This window comes from Rhinatrema bivittatum, chromosome 1 (genome assembly GCF_901001135.1).
Source record: "Rhinatrema bivittatum chromosome 1, aRhiBiv1.1, whole genome shotgun sequence".
Lineage (NCBI taxonomy): Eukaryota > Metazoa > Chordata > Amphibia > Gymnophiona > Rhinatrematidae > Rhinatrema > Rhinatrema bivittatum.
The window spans coordinates 117,944,281-117,961,121 of NC_042615.1; the positions used below are offsets into that span (position 1 = coordinate 117,944,281).

Here is a 16,841-nt window from a genome sequence, read left to right on the forward strand (position 1 = left end):
TGCTTAACTTACGTACCTAATTTACAGGCCGATACAGTAAGGTGCGGTAGAAAGAGGTGCGTTAGTGCCGGGCACACCCGCGTTTGCCGCACGCACAGTCTGGATCACATACCGCTCGATACTGTATTTAAATGGCATGCAAATGCAAGCCGCGTCCAATGTGCGTCCAATGCGCGTCCAACGCGTGTCCATGAAGCGCAATCCATTTTACTGTATAGGTGCTATCCTGGGTGCGCTGGTACCTGTCATTTCAAATGTCATTTGAAATGACAGGTACCAGGAAGTGAATCCCAACTTTAAGCAAAAGAAAACCTAAAAACCTAAAATCCAATGCACCGGGAAAGCCCCTCTTCAGATCGCGACTAATCCCATCCCCCAGACCCCGCTCTCCTGCCCTGGCCGCGTCCATGGATGCCGGTCTCTGGGGCAGCCCCAGTCCTCTCTCCCATCCTCCTGGGGGCAGCCGGCGGCGAGAGCGAGAGCAGCCCGGGGCGGATCGCGAGGTGGCTTCCAGCAGCCCTCGCCGGCGATGGTGAATGGGCTCACCCCATGACCTCTGACGTCCAGCCGGGCGCTCAGGTCACGGCTTGCATGCGTTCATGCACCTTCGCTGCCATGAGCGCACGCCGTAACCTCGGACGTCCAGCCAGGCGCTCAGGTCACGGCGTGCGTTCATGCACCCTCGCCGGCGGGGGTTGCTGGAAGCCGCCTTGCGATCCACCCCGGGCTGCTCTCGCTCTCGCCGCCGGCTGCCCCCGGGAGGATGGGAGAGAGGACTGGGGCTGCCCTGGAGACTGGCACCCATGGACGCGGCCAGGGCAGGTGAGCGGGGGCTGGGGGATGGGATTAGTTGCGATCTGAAGAGGGGCTTTCCCGGCGCGTTGGATTTTAGGTTGGGCAGGCAAGAGTTTAGGTTATGCTTTCCCGGCGCGTTGGATTTTAGGTTGGGCAGGCACGAGTTTAGGTTATGCTTTCCCGGCGCGTTGGATTTTAGGTTGGGCAGGCACGAGTTTAGGTTATGCTTTCCCGGCGCGTTGGATTTTAGGTTGGGCAGGCACGAGTTTAGGTTATGCTTTCCCGGCGCGTTGGATTTTAGGTTGGGCAGGCACGAGTTTAGGTTATGCTTTCCCTGCGCGTTGGATTTTAGGTTGGGCAGGCACGAGTTTAGGTTATGCTTTCCCTGCGCGTTGGATTTTAGGTTGGGCAGGCAAGAGTTTAGGTTATGCTTGGAAACAACAGGTCCTTCCTTCCTGCTCCGGAGCTGTCAGCGCGCCCGCACGAGAGACCGGCACCATGGACGTGACCAGGGCAGGTGAGCGGGGGCTGGGGGAAAGTTTGCCCGATCCTGGCTCTTGTCCCGGGGGGTGAGGGGGTCGTTTGCCCGTGAAATTTTGTCTCTCTGACCTGACGCTCCACACTAACGCAGGGGTAAGGTTAGGCGGTAAATTAGCAGGTTAAACATGCGGCAAAACTGCAGGTTAAAAAAGCGATAATCGGGGCACACGTTACTGTATGGGAGGGAATAGCTAATCCTATCGTTTTCATCTCATATACATGCCACGGGAGGAAAGGGTTTCCCGTTGATTTAAAGAAGCGGTAAGGATGGGTTAAAAGGGATAGTGAATCGCGGGTTGGACTAACGTGGCCAAATTGTGAGTAGAAAGCGGGTTAGAAGCAGGGTAACCGCGGCCGCACTTTACTGTATCGGCCTGTTAGAGGACTAAATTTAGGAACTCATTTTTTTTTTCATATCTGCACCAATATGAATATTAGTTATGTAGATCCTGAAGACCATACCTGTTTATGGGACTTGAGAACTAGAGTTTGCCATTTCTAATTTAGGGAATCAGGAGTACCCAGAAATATTAATTATTCCTTCATTTTAATTGTTTTAGATTATAGTAACACCTTGTATTTTGTATGTACAGTTAGGAAACTCAGGTCTCCAATTAAGTCAAAGTACAGCTGCAAAACTGTTATTTGTAGTAAAAAGAAATGATTGAGTTACTCCTCTTTTAATTAAGTTGCATTGGCTCCTAGTAGTTTACAGGATGAAATTTAAAATCCTGCAACTCACATATTGGACACTTTACATGGGGTCAGCCTCCTCATTTAGCTATCTGCAACTTTATCAGTCATCTTGGCTTCGCAGCAGGAGCTTTTGAAGGTTCCCTCGCCAACAAAAATTCAGTTAAACACAAAAAATGGCTTTCATATATGTAGCTACATTTTTGTGGAACACCTTACCAATTTCCTTGAGGAAAGAAGTAGATTATTTGAAATTTCAGAAAGACTTACAAGACTTTTCTGTTTACCCAAGTTTATGGGGATATCTTTCTTCTATAGATTTATTTTACCTCTGGTACATTTTTTTTCCCTATTTTTATGCTTTTAAATTTTGGCTATGCTTTAATAAGGTTTGGGTATATTACTGGTGTTTTGCTTGGTTTTGTATTGTATTTATTGAATATGCTGTACTTGTGTTTGTTCACTATTTTATTGTACACAGCTTTGAAGATGTATATTGATTTGCAGTATATGAAATTTAATAAATAATAATAATAATCTCATGATAATGTAAAAGACAAACTCATGGCAGAAGTGCATAATTGCTGTGACAGGGTACTGGCTTTTGTTCAAAAGGGGGTGCTGCAATCTGCTTGGTCTGTGTGGGAGACATATAATGAACAGGTAGTGTGGCATTGGGTTTACCAATGGCCTGGGAAAGTCAGTCAGTTATAATTTGGGCTCCCTTCCCCTCCTGATTTCTGCATGGGGGTTTTTAATGACTCTCTCTCAACTCAGGTCCTGGCAGCCAACAGCTTCCCATTTATGAGGCTTTAAACATGAGACTCATAATCATACAGCTTCTTAACACTTTATTCATCTAATTCTTTATGCAATAAACAAAACAATAGGGGCACAGAACTTCCACTAAAAGTTATATTCTAAAGCAAAAATACATCATAGCACTTATCAAGTTAGTCCCAGTTAGACACAGGTTAAGGCTGCACATCTCTTGTAATATAAAACAGTGACAGGAACCATTACCAACATTTAAGATTCCCTAAGTTTGATTCACATGAAAGAAACAGCTGTTCTTTAATTTCCATTAGCTTAAGTTCTTTCACGTATGGATACCAGGTCCTTGCTAGCACCAACATTAACTCCTTACAAGAACTAAACGACCCTTTACAATTATAGAAATTTTCTGGCTATCAGCCTGTCTCCCTTAACAATTAAGGTAAAGAACAGCAGTGCGAGTAATTTCAGGGTTCCTACAATCCCCTTCCCTGGGCCACTTTCAGTTTGGTTTAAATTTCAAAACTTTCCAGTCAAATACTCTCATAAGAGCAATAAGGAAATCTCACAGAACTAATAACTCCAGTACCAGGGACATATTGGCCTATCGGGGGATCAGGCATCCCCCACTGGGCCGATTACACTGGTCACATGGTCTGCTGAGAGGAGCCGCGACACATCCCAACTCACTGCAACTGGAAGAAGGGCTCAGCGGGGCGCGACACGGCTCAAACCGCCAGGGCTGGATAAAGGGCTCTGCAGGGCCGTGATGCAGCTCAATGAAGGGCTCAGGGAGTTCAAACCGCTGTGGCTGGATAAAGAGGTCCGCGGAGCCGCAACGGAGCTCTACCCGCTGCCTGATGAGAAAGGCCTACCTGGCTGGAAAAATTATGCATCTGGCGGTTGCAGGGCCACCAGGACCAATGAACTCCTCCCACCTGCCCTCTGTCAGCAAATAAGGAACATGGCCAAGGCCCATCAGAATAGAGGAGGCATAACGTATGTGTGTATGAGAGAGAGCATCTGTATGTCTGTGTGTATGAAAGAAACAGGCCTATGTGTATGTATGAGAGAGCCTGCATGTATGCATGCATGAGGGAGAGTGCCTGTGTGTGCACGAAAGAAAGTGAAGAATCTGCAAGTGTGCATGAGAGAGGGGAGAACCTGCATGTGTTCATGAGACACAGAGAGAGCCTGCATGAGTGTATGAGAGAGAGTGAGCACCTGCATGTGTCTATGAGAGACTGAAAGCCTATGGGTGTGAAGGGGAGAGACAGAGGATAAAGATTGTGTGCCCCCCTTCTCCCAAATCCACAACAACCTCTGGGTGAGTGGAAATCAAAAGATCCTGGTATTTCTTTATTTTATGGAATGGAGAGCTGGAGATTTTTTAATTCTATTTTAAATTTTGGGGTATTTCATGTGTCTGCTGTTTTGAAATATTTTAGTGGTATTTGGAAAATATTAGAACAAATTTAAGTGACATTTTAAAATTAATAGGTGTTTGAGGCCTGTTTTGACATGAGGAAGTCAGATACCCTGTGGGCCAGTTTTGAAAAAAATAAAAAACCAGGCTGATATTTTCCTACAATCTGCCCCTGTCCAGCACCAGACTTTAGTTCAGTTTAACTACTCTGTTCCCATAGAAACCTGGTTAAGCTGCATTAGTTGCACTAAACAAACTTTCTTACTAACACTCACAACTAAACAGCAGTGTCACTAATTACACCTTCTGTGTAACAGTGTTAATTATCCAGCTGGGACCTAATCTTTGAAGCACTGCTAAGGATCCAGAATTTCACTATTATTCATTTACACTTTACTATAAAGAAGGGCTCGGCTGGTGCACTGCTTCAGTTAGGAACTCCATATATCAGTTTCTTGTTTGCAGGTCTACCCTTTGAGTTTACTAAAATTATCAGTTCCCCCTAGAAAGGAATGGGTAAAAATGTATAAATCCCACTGTGCTGCTCCCTAGCTTAATTCCCCTGTTCTTGGTTTATCTGTTAAAGGGCTTGTTCTGGTTTAAAATAAATCTCTTAACAGCCTCAGTAATTAGAACAGAGAGATTTCCCTTTACACATTCTAGCATCACACTTAACTTTAGAGCAGCAGTGGCCAGTCAGTTTCTCCATCCCCTTTGTTCAAGTCCTCCTCCTTGACAGGATTAGGTGAGCTGATTTCTCTCCTGTGTCTCCCAAATCCAATTCAAATCTGTATTTCCCAGACTCTCTCCTTGATTCATAGCACCTGCTAGCATATTAGTCAAATTCTGCTGAGTCATTATGACTCAGATCTAGACCTTCCCAGAATTCAAAGAACCAAGAATTCTGGGAAATGTAGTTTTGTTGAGAATCCATCTTGATGTCCATGCACATTCTTAAAGATAAAAACCAAAACAAAACATTGTTCATAGTTCTGTGCACCATTTCCCAGCTGTCTTTTTGCGCAGGGACTAATATTAATAACACTAACTCATCATGATATACTGACTGATATACCCATAGTGAATAGGGGTTTTCCCTGCAGTAAATCATAAAGGACTAATGCCACAAATCTAATATGGGCTAAAACTTCAAGTTAATGAAAATATTTAAAAATAAGTTCATATCCATATTACAACAGGTGACATAAAACTGCCATGAGGGAGGAGTGAGACCAAGATGGCGGCGAGAGTGGTCGCTCACTAAGACGCTCCTGAAGACCTATTACCTCTGACAAGATGCCTGCGAAAAGGAAAGGCAAAATGCGGGTCTTTCCTGCCGACCCGCCGCAGCCTGACCCTCAGAAGCGCATTACTGAGTATACGGCCGCCCTGATGGTGAAGGCGGGGGACGGGATCCCCGCTGCGGCAGCCGAGGAGGGAGCTTCGGCGCTGCCTGGGGAGGTCAGCTTGAGTCCCCCGGATTATCGACCCCCACCGGCGCCTGGGCAACAGGCAGTTCTGCGACAACAGACGCCTCCTGATGACATCACTCCCTTATCGGGGGGAGAACGCGAGAGGGAGCTGAGGCATCTACTCCGAGGTTCTCCTCGAGTTTGCTGGGAGCAGTAACAATACCGGGCCAGGAAGATCAGGAGATATTATTATCTCCAGTTTACCCGAGCGAGGAGGCAAGGAGTTTGTCGGAGATTACAGCCGGGAGGACTTCCATGCAACCGAGGGAACAGGGAAGGGGTGAGTTTATTATTCCCCCCAAACCACCCACGGTAACATTGGACATATTGTGGGAGTTAATGGCTGGTATTGGACAGTTTGTCAAGGAAGCTGATGAGAGATATAATAAATTGGATATTGATATGCAAAACCTGAAACTTAAAACGGAGGATCAAATAAGAGATATTGGAAACAGGAGGAAAGAGGTGGAGAAAAAAACTTTGCAAGTTCAAATGGTGGATGTTAAAATGATAAAAGATCTGGCATACCAGTCCAAGAGATTGGAAGCACTGGAAAATTACAACAGACATTTGAACTTAAGATTCTTGAACTTCCCTTGTGCTTTAGGAGAGGAGGTTCAAAGCACATTGAAAAGATTTTTCTTAGAAATTTTGAAATTTGAAGAATCTAACTTGCCCATCGTAAATAAGGCCTATTTCCTTACCAAAATCGAAAGGAAAAATGAGGGAGACCAATTGGCAATTTTTGAAAATTTAACTGAATTTATTGAAAGTTCTGCTGTAGAGATATTGGGCAGGGGTATGTTACTTGTATCGTTTGTCATAGAGAAAGATGTTAGCAAAGTTATGAAAGCATTCTTTCAAAATTCTTCTGTAACTTTCTTCGGCCAATTGGTCAAGATTTTTCCTGACTTTGCAAGACCCACCCAATTAAGGAGACAGGAAATTTTAAAATTGAGACCTCAGGTAGTAGCCTTAGGCTACACTTTCTTACTTAGATATCCTTGTAGATGTCTAATTAAGGGAAAGGGTGAAAGCTTTGCATTTACGGTTATTGAACAGCTGAAATCTTTTTTGAATGCAAGAGTGGTAGCCATAACCCCACAATAAAGTTTGGTAATCAGTAACCAGTTGGAAACCATCAACTCATTAAGCTAGTTACTTTAAATTGTTTCTTTAAAAATCTTCCCTATGATTTAACAGGTCTCTTCTTCTCATGTTTCCTAGGAGAACATATAATAACGAAGTTTGTAATTTCCTGTAGATGTTATTCTTATATTTTGTATGTTTATCTTTTTCTTTTCCTGAGAGTATAATTTATGTATACTTTATGAAAAATATAATAAAGTGCAAATAAAAAAAAAACAAAACTGCCATGAGCACTTAGCTTTTGTATCATCAAGAAAGCCCTTTATACAGTAGGCGCAAAATCAATGTCAAAGGTTTACAGCTTGGAACATATATTATTTGGTGTTGCTATTTATTTCAAGTTCAATAAATTGAGTTTTAGTTCTATATTTGCATGTCAAGGATCTTTCTTCCCCTATCCCTATAATACAGAGTGAACCTGATATTTAGCGCTACTTAGCTGGATAAATAGGAACTTATCTGGCTAAGAAGCAGCCGCTGACTATCCAGCTATGTTTAGCAGCTGCCACTTAGCCAAATAAGTATATCTCCGGCTAATTAGATAGCCAGATACCTTGGGGGCGGACAATGGGTTGTTATGCTCAGGCTTGTGAACCCTTGGGCTGACGGGAGGATGGAATACCTTAGGTGGAAGATCCGTAGGTTCTCCCGTTGGGTGGCGAGGCAGGAACAGAAGACGTGACCAGCTGACCCTCAGCACTGGAGACAGAGGCGACTATGGAGGCAGACGAATAGTTGTGACGTCAAAGGAAGGAAGTGTGTCTTTGCCACTGGAAGCCCGCGGTCCCCCCAGGAGGAGCCCGTAGGGACCCGGACCGCTGGGACTTAGGTGGACCTTTGAGCGGTCAAGAGTTCGGTGCAAGGGCTGACTGAAGCTTCACCCCTGGAAGCCCGCGGTCCCCCCAGGAGGAGCCCGTAGGGACCCAGGCTGCTGGGACTTAGGCGGGCCTTTGGAGATGACAGTCAAGAAGAAGTCCGAGGTCAAGTGCCAGAGGGTCGTCGCTTACCAGTCTGACGTCACACACCGAAGGATCACCACTTGCCAGTCCGAAGTCACACACCAGAGAATCACCGCTTGCCAATCCGAAGTCAATACCAGGAATCACCGCTAGCCGATCCGAAGTCACACACCAGGAATCACCGCTAGCCGATCTGAAGTCAGGAACCAGGAACACCAAGACAAAACAGGAACAAGGATCCAAAGCACAAGAACTCACCGAAGCAAGCAGACCTGACTAACCACGGAAGTTGCCAAGTCAAGGAATGAGCAGAGGAAGTCTCCTTTTATACTTGCTCTGCTCTGGCTCATAGGAAACAGATGAGTCTAGTTAAAGGGATCAGGTCCCTTTAAATCTGAGAAGGGGGCGTGGCCTCATGCCTAAGGATGGTGGCGGCCATCTTGGATTCCCTCCGCGGAGGAAACGCCGTTGGATGCCACGAGGTAGGAGCAGGGACGGCTCCCCACCTGGCGACCAGCACCAAGGTCCATGTCGGACGAGGGACATTGAATCCGGGGCTTCTCCCAGAACTCCCGCGGCGGGTCGCCGCCGTGGGCATGGTAGGGGGCCGCGCCCGAACACAACATGGGTGGATCAATTTGGGGCAACTTATCCGGATATCTTAACCGGATAAGTGCCTATATTCAACCTTATCAGTTAAGTTAACTGAATAAGTTAAAACCTGCTCAATAGCAAGTCTAAAGTTACCCAATTAACTTATCTGGTTAACTGAAACAACTTATCTGGTTATATTCAGCAGCATAGCCATGCCGCTGAAAATCCCTTCTAAGTTAGCTGGATAAGTTATATCCAGCTAACTTAGATAGTCAGATATCTTTGAATATTGGGTCCTTGATATCTGTTGTTGGTAAAGATGTTTAATAAATGGAAATGTTAACATTGTATTGGGTTTGCGATTCCTGGACATGTGGTTCTGTTAGTGAGTTATGGCTGCATTTTTCGGTCCCCGGAGAGCAGGACTGGTGGTGACTCTGCGTAGGCACCTTCCCTGAGTAAGATCGATCTGTGCCATAGGTAGCATGAGTCTCATGCCCACACATAGGGTAGTAAATTTGTGGTATCAAAGGACAAGTTTGTCCTCTTGTACAAACCATTTTTCAGCCCTTGACTGGTAAGTATTTTGCTGAAAAATTACTTTAAATCATTCAGATCTTGAAAACCTTAAAAGCTCAGGCACACAGTTTTTCTGTTTTGATCACACTGGTATTATGATATAAAAATGTTATAACATATGACTTTGAAAGTTTTTTCTTTTACAACATTTATGCACTGGAATAGACTTTCCAATGTAAGCTGTTTGCTGGAAAAGAATAGATTCAGAGCTCCAGACTATATAACAACCGTCCTGTATTATTTCCTTGTTCATTGCTTTCAAATCTAAATCCATAAATATGCTGACAGATTACACTTGAGGGTTAGAGACCTGAAAAATGTGTAGAACTACAGCCATGTAGATTCACCATTAAAAGACTATCACAATTTTTCAAAGACAGGTTTGTAACCCAGTATTGTGCCTCCAGTGTTCATCAGCTTACATGTTACAATGAATGTACTATAACTGTAAACTGACCCTTAAAGAAAAGAGTCTTGGTTGTTTGAATGCATGAGACAGCAAACAATATAGCTGGAGGTTCATGCAGCTGTCAACATTTCATTTCCTGACCACACAGGGATATGTTTCTAGATGCACATCCTATTTCACATACCAAATAGATACTGTTCTATGCTGACCAGCCTTTACCTCCTTTATCTAGCCAACTCCTCAAAACTGCACTCCAGTAGTTCTGCATGACAGCGACAGCCACCTACAGCATTCAAGAAAGTAAAGTGATCAGAGTCACAGGACTTCATATTCAATTTCCCATTGATTTTTCAGCCCTTAGAAACTGTGCTGCAAAATATACACCCCCCCCCTTTTCCAGGTATAATATGGATAATGCATACTTTTGAGTAGATTGAAATCATGATTCTCTGGATGGATGGTTGGCTATATATATTCTGTATAAGCTGATAGATCACGCTATCTTAGAGCATCCTCTCATCAGGAAGGTAGAAGAGAAGACCTTTCTGAAACTCCCTTCTTGAATCAACCATGGAATGCTGAAACCAGTATGACAGAACCCTGCAATCCTTACACGCTAAATGTTAGCACCATATCCCAGCAAGCCAATGTATAAATGGTAGGCATGGCTTTTTGGCAATATATTTTTTCGAACAGGGGTAGCAAATGCTAGACCTCAAGAGCCACAAACTGGTCTAGTTTTCAGGATTGCCACAATGAATATGCGTCAAGGCAGTGAATGCAAATCTATCTCATTCATATTCATATCCTGAAAACCAGGCCTGTCTGTGGCTCTTGAGGATCGGAGTTGGCTATCCCTGCTTTAGAAGTACAGTCTCATAGATTTATAATAAATGCAATCCCCATAGACTCTTGTTTATCATGTATGTTTGTCTTGATCAGATTGTTAAGCTCCAAAGAGCTTATGTGTATGTGTATGTGTACAGCACTGTGTATGTCTACTAATGATTTACATATGATAAACAATAATAGTAATACTTAAAAGCAGACCAAGAGCAGACCATGTACAGTACCAAACAATGGGCCAAAATTCAAGTTAATGAGTAACAGGTGTTAAAATTCAACTGTCTCAGCTGAAGTATAGCTCTCATTTAACTTTCCCGATAATTAATTTTGAGTATATTTTATTTGAATTTCAGTCCTCATTTAACTGTCTCAAGTGTGCTTGAAATTCACTTTCAGATTAGGTGACTTGCATAATTAGATAGACACCAAGTTACTTGAAGGAAAGTTAAAGGAGGATTAAAATTCAAACCAAATGTAGTTTAGACTCCTTGTCTGGAAAGTAAAATAAGAACTTACTAAAGCCTGTCTCCAACAGGCTTTAAGTATATACATTCAGTGCCTCACCATCCCTTTAGTGCATGTGAAGATTTTTCCCTGTGATGATGAGACCATAGGAACTCTGGCCTACTGTATATGCTTGCAAAGAAATTATGGAATTCATCTTTCTTCAAGAATGTTAAGAAAGTATATAGCTACTGTATAATGTAATAATATTTTCTATATATATTTATTTTGCATTTCCATTTTAAAGATTCATGTTTTTTTTCAAAGGACAGACATTCATAAGAGTAGAATAAAGTCACTCAGGGATAATACAAAGGTTTTACTTTAACTTGTTTTGAATGACCAACCAAACCACTGACTTCTAGCGTTGAATTACTGAACCATACTTGACTAATAGTCATCCATTATGTTAAATCGATAGCCAGGGTACTGGGGGAGGGGACCCCAGTCATTATGCAACAGCAACACCTACTGGCTGGCTGAAACAAGAACTTTTGACAGGTTACAGGGACAACCACGGTCTGTAGACTGAGTCTACAATGGCTGGGCTCGATTGAAAGGGTTTAAAAATGGGAACCCCTCCCCCCCCCCCCCCAGGGATAGTTGCAAATGAAGTCTAAAGGAGCAGGAGGAAGCTACTAGGTCAAAAACAAGAGGAGGAAGAAGCAGAAGCCTTTTACACTGAATGACTGAGAAATAATTCTGGAACAATTGAAGGGGCTGATTGTCTTCAGGAGCAAGAACCCTTAGAAAAACCATTTTGAATTCTCAAGTATTTAAATTATAGCACAATGACTTTATTACGGTAAGCAAAGAGACTATGATAATTCCAGCCTTTCGTAAACATGTTCATCCGCCACAGTTGTTTCCCCACACCAATTACATCTGTCTCTCATCTGTCTGATGAGATAAATGATGTAGTTTATCAATAATAGAAAAGCCAAAACATCTGGAAGAAATAATAAATAAATGCACTATATAATTTTATCAGTAACATTTTATAACCTCTTAAGATTACTAGACCAAAGAAACAAAGTTGAGTCACTAGGGGCCTGATCTAGGGTGAATACTTAGATCACAGATCCTGTTTTGTTTTGCTTTTTGTTGTTGTTTTACTTTTTAATTTTATTGCAGATGTGAGCAAATTGACAGGACTAATAATGCCAGAAGAAAAGTAATCAAGTCAGTACATTAGCATAAACTACAGTCCCTGTAACTTGCAATGGGAAGCAAACAAACTCATCCAGGAAATTACATTCTTCACCAAGAAAGGAACTAGCGCACCTAATGGCCCAAATTATACAAATTCCAGAAGAGACCACAGATGCACTCAAACCTTGACCCCTTCCGTTTCATGCAGTGAGATGGCCTCTCAGTGAAAACTATTTCTCTGGACTGACTCCGCCAATATACAGTGTTAGGCACATATTCCAGTGAAGTGCTATAGTAAAATGGGAAGGCAACAGCTACTGAGACACTAAATTTATTAGCAATGGAGGTGCCATCCCAAGATCCAGCAAACCCAAAAGGGGCAAGATGACTATTGGAAACTGAATCATCCTAGTGGTTTCTCCTTTATCCTCCCCCCCCCCCCCCCCCCCCAAAAGACAGAGATGAATCACAGATGATGTATTTTCTGTGCTTAAAGACTTAAGTTTGGATGTTTATCCACCCAAGTATGGCCTAATAATGCTTTGTAAACCATTGACTGGTAGGCTATTTTACATTTTATATGCCAAATTTAATTAATAAAATAGTATGGGTTGCTGTGTTAGTCCGCTTGAATGCATGGAAAAAAATGTTAAGGATGAAAAAAAAAATAGTACAAGGTGATACCTTCTTATTAGATCAACATAATATATTTCTTGACTAGCTTTCAAGAGCTGAAAAAGGGAGTGTCAGCCCCTAAAATACATATAATTAGTCCAAAAATAAGTTTTCTCCTTATATTATTATTTTTTGTTTCTTAACCTTTATTTCCATAAATTTAATTGAAACAGAGAAAAGATCCTTAAACCAATTATTTTTTTACTATTGTTTTACAGAGTGACATACCTTGTACAATACCAGAGCAGCTATAATAACTGGCCAAAACATGAACGGTAGTTTTACAGGGCAAAATAGTAGTAATCATAATTAGTCCAGCTTTAAGGATAATCAATTGATGATCAATTTTCAATGATTAGTTAACTTTGGTCATAGTAATTGATCTCTGCTTCTAAATTCTGCTCTAAAAACAGCTTTCAGCTTGGTAAACAAACCTAAGAAATTAAGAACTTCCTCTGAATAGGCAGCAGGATTGGTGTGAGGAGTGGCTAAAGGCAGAGGGTGGTGAGGGAGGGCAGGAGACAGGGGAGGGCAAACTCCATAACTGCACCGCTCAGGCCAAACCGAAACACCCAAGGTGTATCAGTGTGGAGAAAGCAATCAATAGACAATACCAGACTTCCTTTTGCTGAATTATAAACCCTAGTTGCTGCTGCCACAAATAAATATAACAAAAAAAATTAGTTTTTGGTTTTTATAATCGGTTGATTTTGAAGCTATGCATGCATAAAACATGAAGTGAAAACATACCTTAACAAGGACCACAGTATCAACATCTGTGACAAGACAATTTCTGTTTAAGGGATCAGAATATTTAGTGGTTTTACTGTCAGGTTCAGGAGCTATAGTGTGACTCACATTTTTTCAGAAAGATCCGGAGCTCTTAGATCTCTCTGCAATACGGGGCCAATGCAATACAGTGCACTCAGCCGAGCGTACTGTACAACCTGCAGTTGGACGCGGGTTGCATAGGTGCTAATTCATCCCCTTATGCAATAAGGGGATTAGCATCTCTACAACGTGAGTCCAACGCGGAGTGAATCTAATAGCGCTCATCACATGCAAATGCATGTGAATGAGGCTATTAGGCATTCACTCCTGATGCAAAAAGAAAAAATGTGTGTCTAGGATGCACATTTGGCGATCAAAAATTAACGCCTGCCTGGAGCAGGCGTTAATAGCTGTGTGCTTTTAAAACTAGTACAGAAAAGCAGAAAAAACAGCTTTTCTGTACTGCCTCCTACTTAATATAGTTGCGATATTAAGTAGGAGGAAAAACAAAACAAAATAAAGTTAAAAAAAAGTTAAAAAACAAAACAAAACACTGGCAGTCAGTTGCAGAAAACAGACGCTCAACTGACAAGCGCCCATTTCCTGAACCCCCTGTCTGTGCGGCTGTGCAGCGTTTAGGAAACCTGACGCCGATAAACGCGGCATCAGTTTTCCTAACCGGCGGACAGCCAACGCCAACCGGCTTCTCGTTAGCCTAGCGCCTCCTTGCTAACGCGCCCCCCCCTAACTTAAATATTGCACAGCGCCCCCAATGGTGGCGCCTGGGGCTGCATCGGCCCCTATTGTGGCATGAAGTCAAGAGGTGAAATTGTATCCTTTGACATCATTTTAACATTATCCAATTTACTGTCTGTGCCAAGGGACTGTGGTTTTATTGACCGACACTGAAATCTACATAACTGCCAAGTCTTTCTGAGACTATAAATCAGCAGACATATTAGCGTAGAGGGACAATTTATTTCGGAAAGCAAGATCGGTGGTATTAGCATACAGCAGTTAACAAGCACTGCCCTGTTTAAATAATTCAGTGCATTTTTATTTGCTGTCCTCCCTGTCTCTCCCCCCTCCCCCCCAATGGGTCCTTGCAGCAATGCCATTGTGCAATGTGCAATAACAGGAATTTAACTGCTTTAATACTAAGGCAGTGTTTGTGCTTCATGTGGCGGGTTGGCTACCATTCTGTTCCTGGACTCCAAGCTGAGAAGGGACACAATGGGTGTGTTGTGCTGGGTGCTGGTATGGTAAGTATGATGGCATGGAGAAGGAGGTGTGAGCTGCTTTTTTTTTTTTTTTTTTTAAATACCTAGATTCTTTGCAGGGCGAGCACCACAAGCTAATCAAACAGCTCTGGGACACTGCACCATGAAAACTGGTACAAAGGCTGCCTGCTTCTATGACCCACATAACATAGCTGTCGAAATCATTTGCAGTGCAAATCTACTTATGCTGTTATACAGGCTGTGAAATCACTATATGCATGTGTAGGGATACATTGACATTAAATGAAAGCACATTTTAAAAAAGAAAATACATCCTATAATGTGGTGTGTCTTATGCAGTGCTCTTGGAGCTATATAAACTGCTTTGTGTGAAATGCTATTTGTTTCTATGAACCCATCCATTATACAAATAGAAAATAAATAGTGAAATTACATTATTATTGTGCATTATGTACAAATACTTAGTAACAGAACTAGTGAATAAGGTTTAGAAAGGTTTCCAGCAGCCTAATGAATTTTTCATCCTTTTGATAGACAAGGCTTTCCTTACACAAAGGCATGTGTGCCTTGCTTCAAGTTACTTGCATATCAGACATTATTTCAAAAGAGATAAAAACTTTCCAAAAATAGACACGAGATATCTTACCTTTGTTCAGCCGAGATGCCCGGCAACCCCCAGTTCTGTGGTCAAGTCCACCAAGCCTGCTGGCTCGCTTTTCTTAAGGAGAAGGTAAAACCTGCCAGAGTGGTGTGTGCGGTTTGTGGTCTACGGTACGGAGCTCATCCAAACCGTACACCTGCTTCTCCGGCAGTGTTTGCTCAAATAAAAAACAGCAGTACAAAGGAACAGTGTCAGGAGAGGGCAACACCCTCCTTTTGGGTCACTAACTTTCGCTGTGAGCAGCTAGTAAGCTGTTGAGATAACATTGCAGGCAAACCTTGCCTTTACCAGACAAAAAAAAAAAAAAAGCTACTCCACCGCCTGATAGCAGATATACAGCATTATCACTCTGCATTCCACCTCCCCAGCTCAGCTAATGGGCACAGCAGCCGGCCAGCTTGCCAGGACAGCAGCTAAAAGGCATTCTCGGCTATAATAATTATCCACTTGTGCACTGGCTTCTTCTATTTGTTCTGAATAGATTTTTTTTCCCCCTTGATTCCAGAGAAAGCACAGCATAATATGCCACACTGTTTTCCATAAGCAAAATGGCTGGTCCTTTCAACAGTACTGCAGACAGCTCATTGGGTTCCACTAGCTTTTTGTAGTCATGGCAACAACCAACAGACAGACATGTACAACAAGCATGGCTGACCATGTGCAGGTCACCAACACAGAATGTTAATTTCTTTTCATAAAACTACTCACTTGTTAGGGCTACTGGTTTTTTGTTTTGCTTTGTTTTGTCTTTTAAATAGTGTTACAAAGGCAGTGACTAATTCAGGTGTTAAATTCTTAATTTTTCATGTACCTTACCAAACAATATATCGATATTCTGGGAGACAAGAACATGGGCAGAATAATGTTCAGAAAGTGAGACATTTCAAATCCTAATGCAATGCAAATGCAAATTACCATCTAAATTGAAAATGAATTTTTAGTATATGTGTGTGTGTGTGTGCGTGTGTATGTGTACCCTTACATCTTTACACAGAAAAACATTTTCTCTTGAAATGCAACTATTTTAAAGTAGAATATTAGTATAAAATAGTTTTATTTCACAGGAAAATGCTTTTTTCAGCAAAGATGTAGGGGTAATACAGCATTGAAATATAGATAGATCATATAGATGGTAGACATGAGGATTTGTTATTTGAAAATGTTTTAGTATTAAATGCAGAATTGAAGATATACTCATTTCAGGGAAAAAATGTTTACATAAATAGTAACTGAATCTGCTTTTTCCAGGGCTAAACCGTAAAGATATATTTGTTAATACTGTTTATTATTCTATTTGTAACATGCAAAATTGATTTATGTAGTTCCCAAATCTATTCCAAATTAAAAGTGTGTTTTCTGTCTCATCCCGTCTTTTTACGCTCCCATAACATCCTCTGTCAAGCCCTAACTCTTTACTAGTACCTGCAATTGTACTGCACCATCTCAGAAGCCTCAGCAGCTAAGGGCTGCCACATACTTCTATCTTTATGCAATAGATAACTATTATGGGCCTTATTGGAAAAATATTTTTCCTCCTTCTGTGCCTATGGTTAAAATCTTTATTTAATTTAAAGCCCTGTATTTCTATAACATAGATACCC

General features: G+C 42.1%; 1 protein-coding gene across 1 annotated transcript in view; it reads right to left on the reverse strand.

Moving 5' to 3' along the window:
* Positions 1-15,782, reverse strand: part of SORBS2 (sorbin and SH3 domain containing 2) — a 747,676-nt gene extending 731,894 nt beyond the window's left edge. The window contains 1 exon segment of the mRNA XM_029586937.1: positions 15,226-15,782. The gene's annotated coding sequence lies outside the window, so the exon portion shown is untranslated.
* Between the last annotated feature and the right edge of the window lie 1,059 nt (positions 15,783-16,841).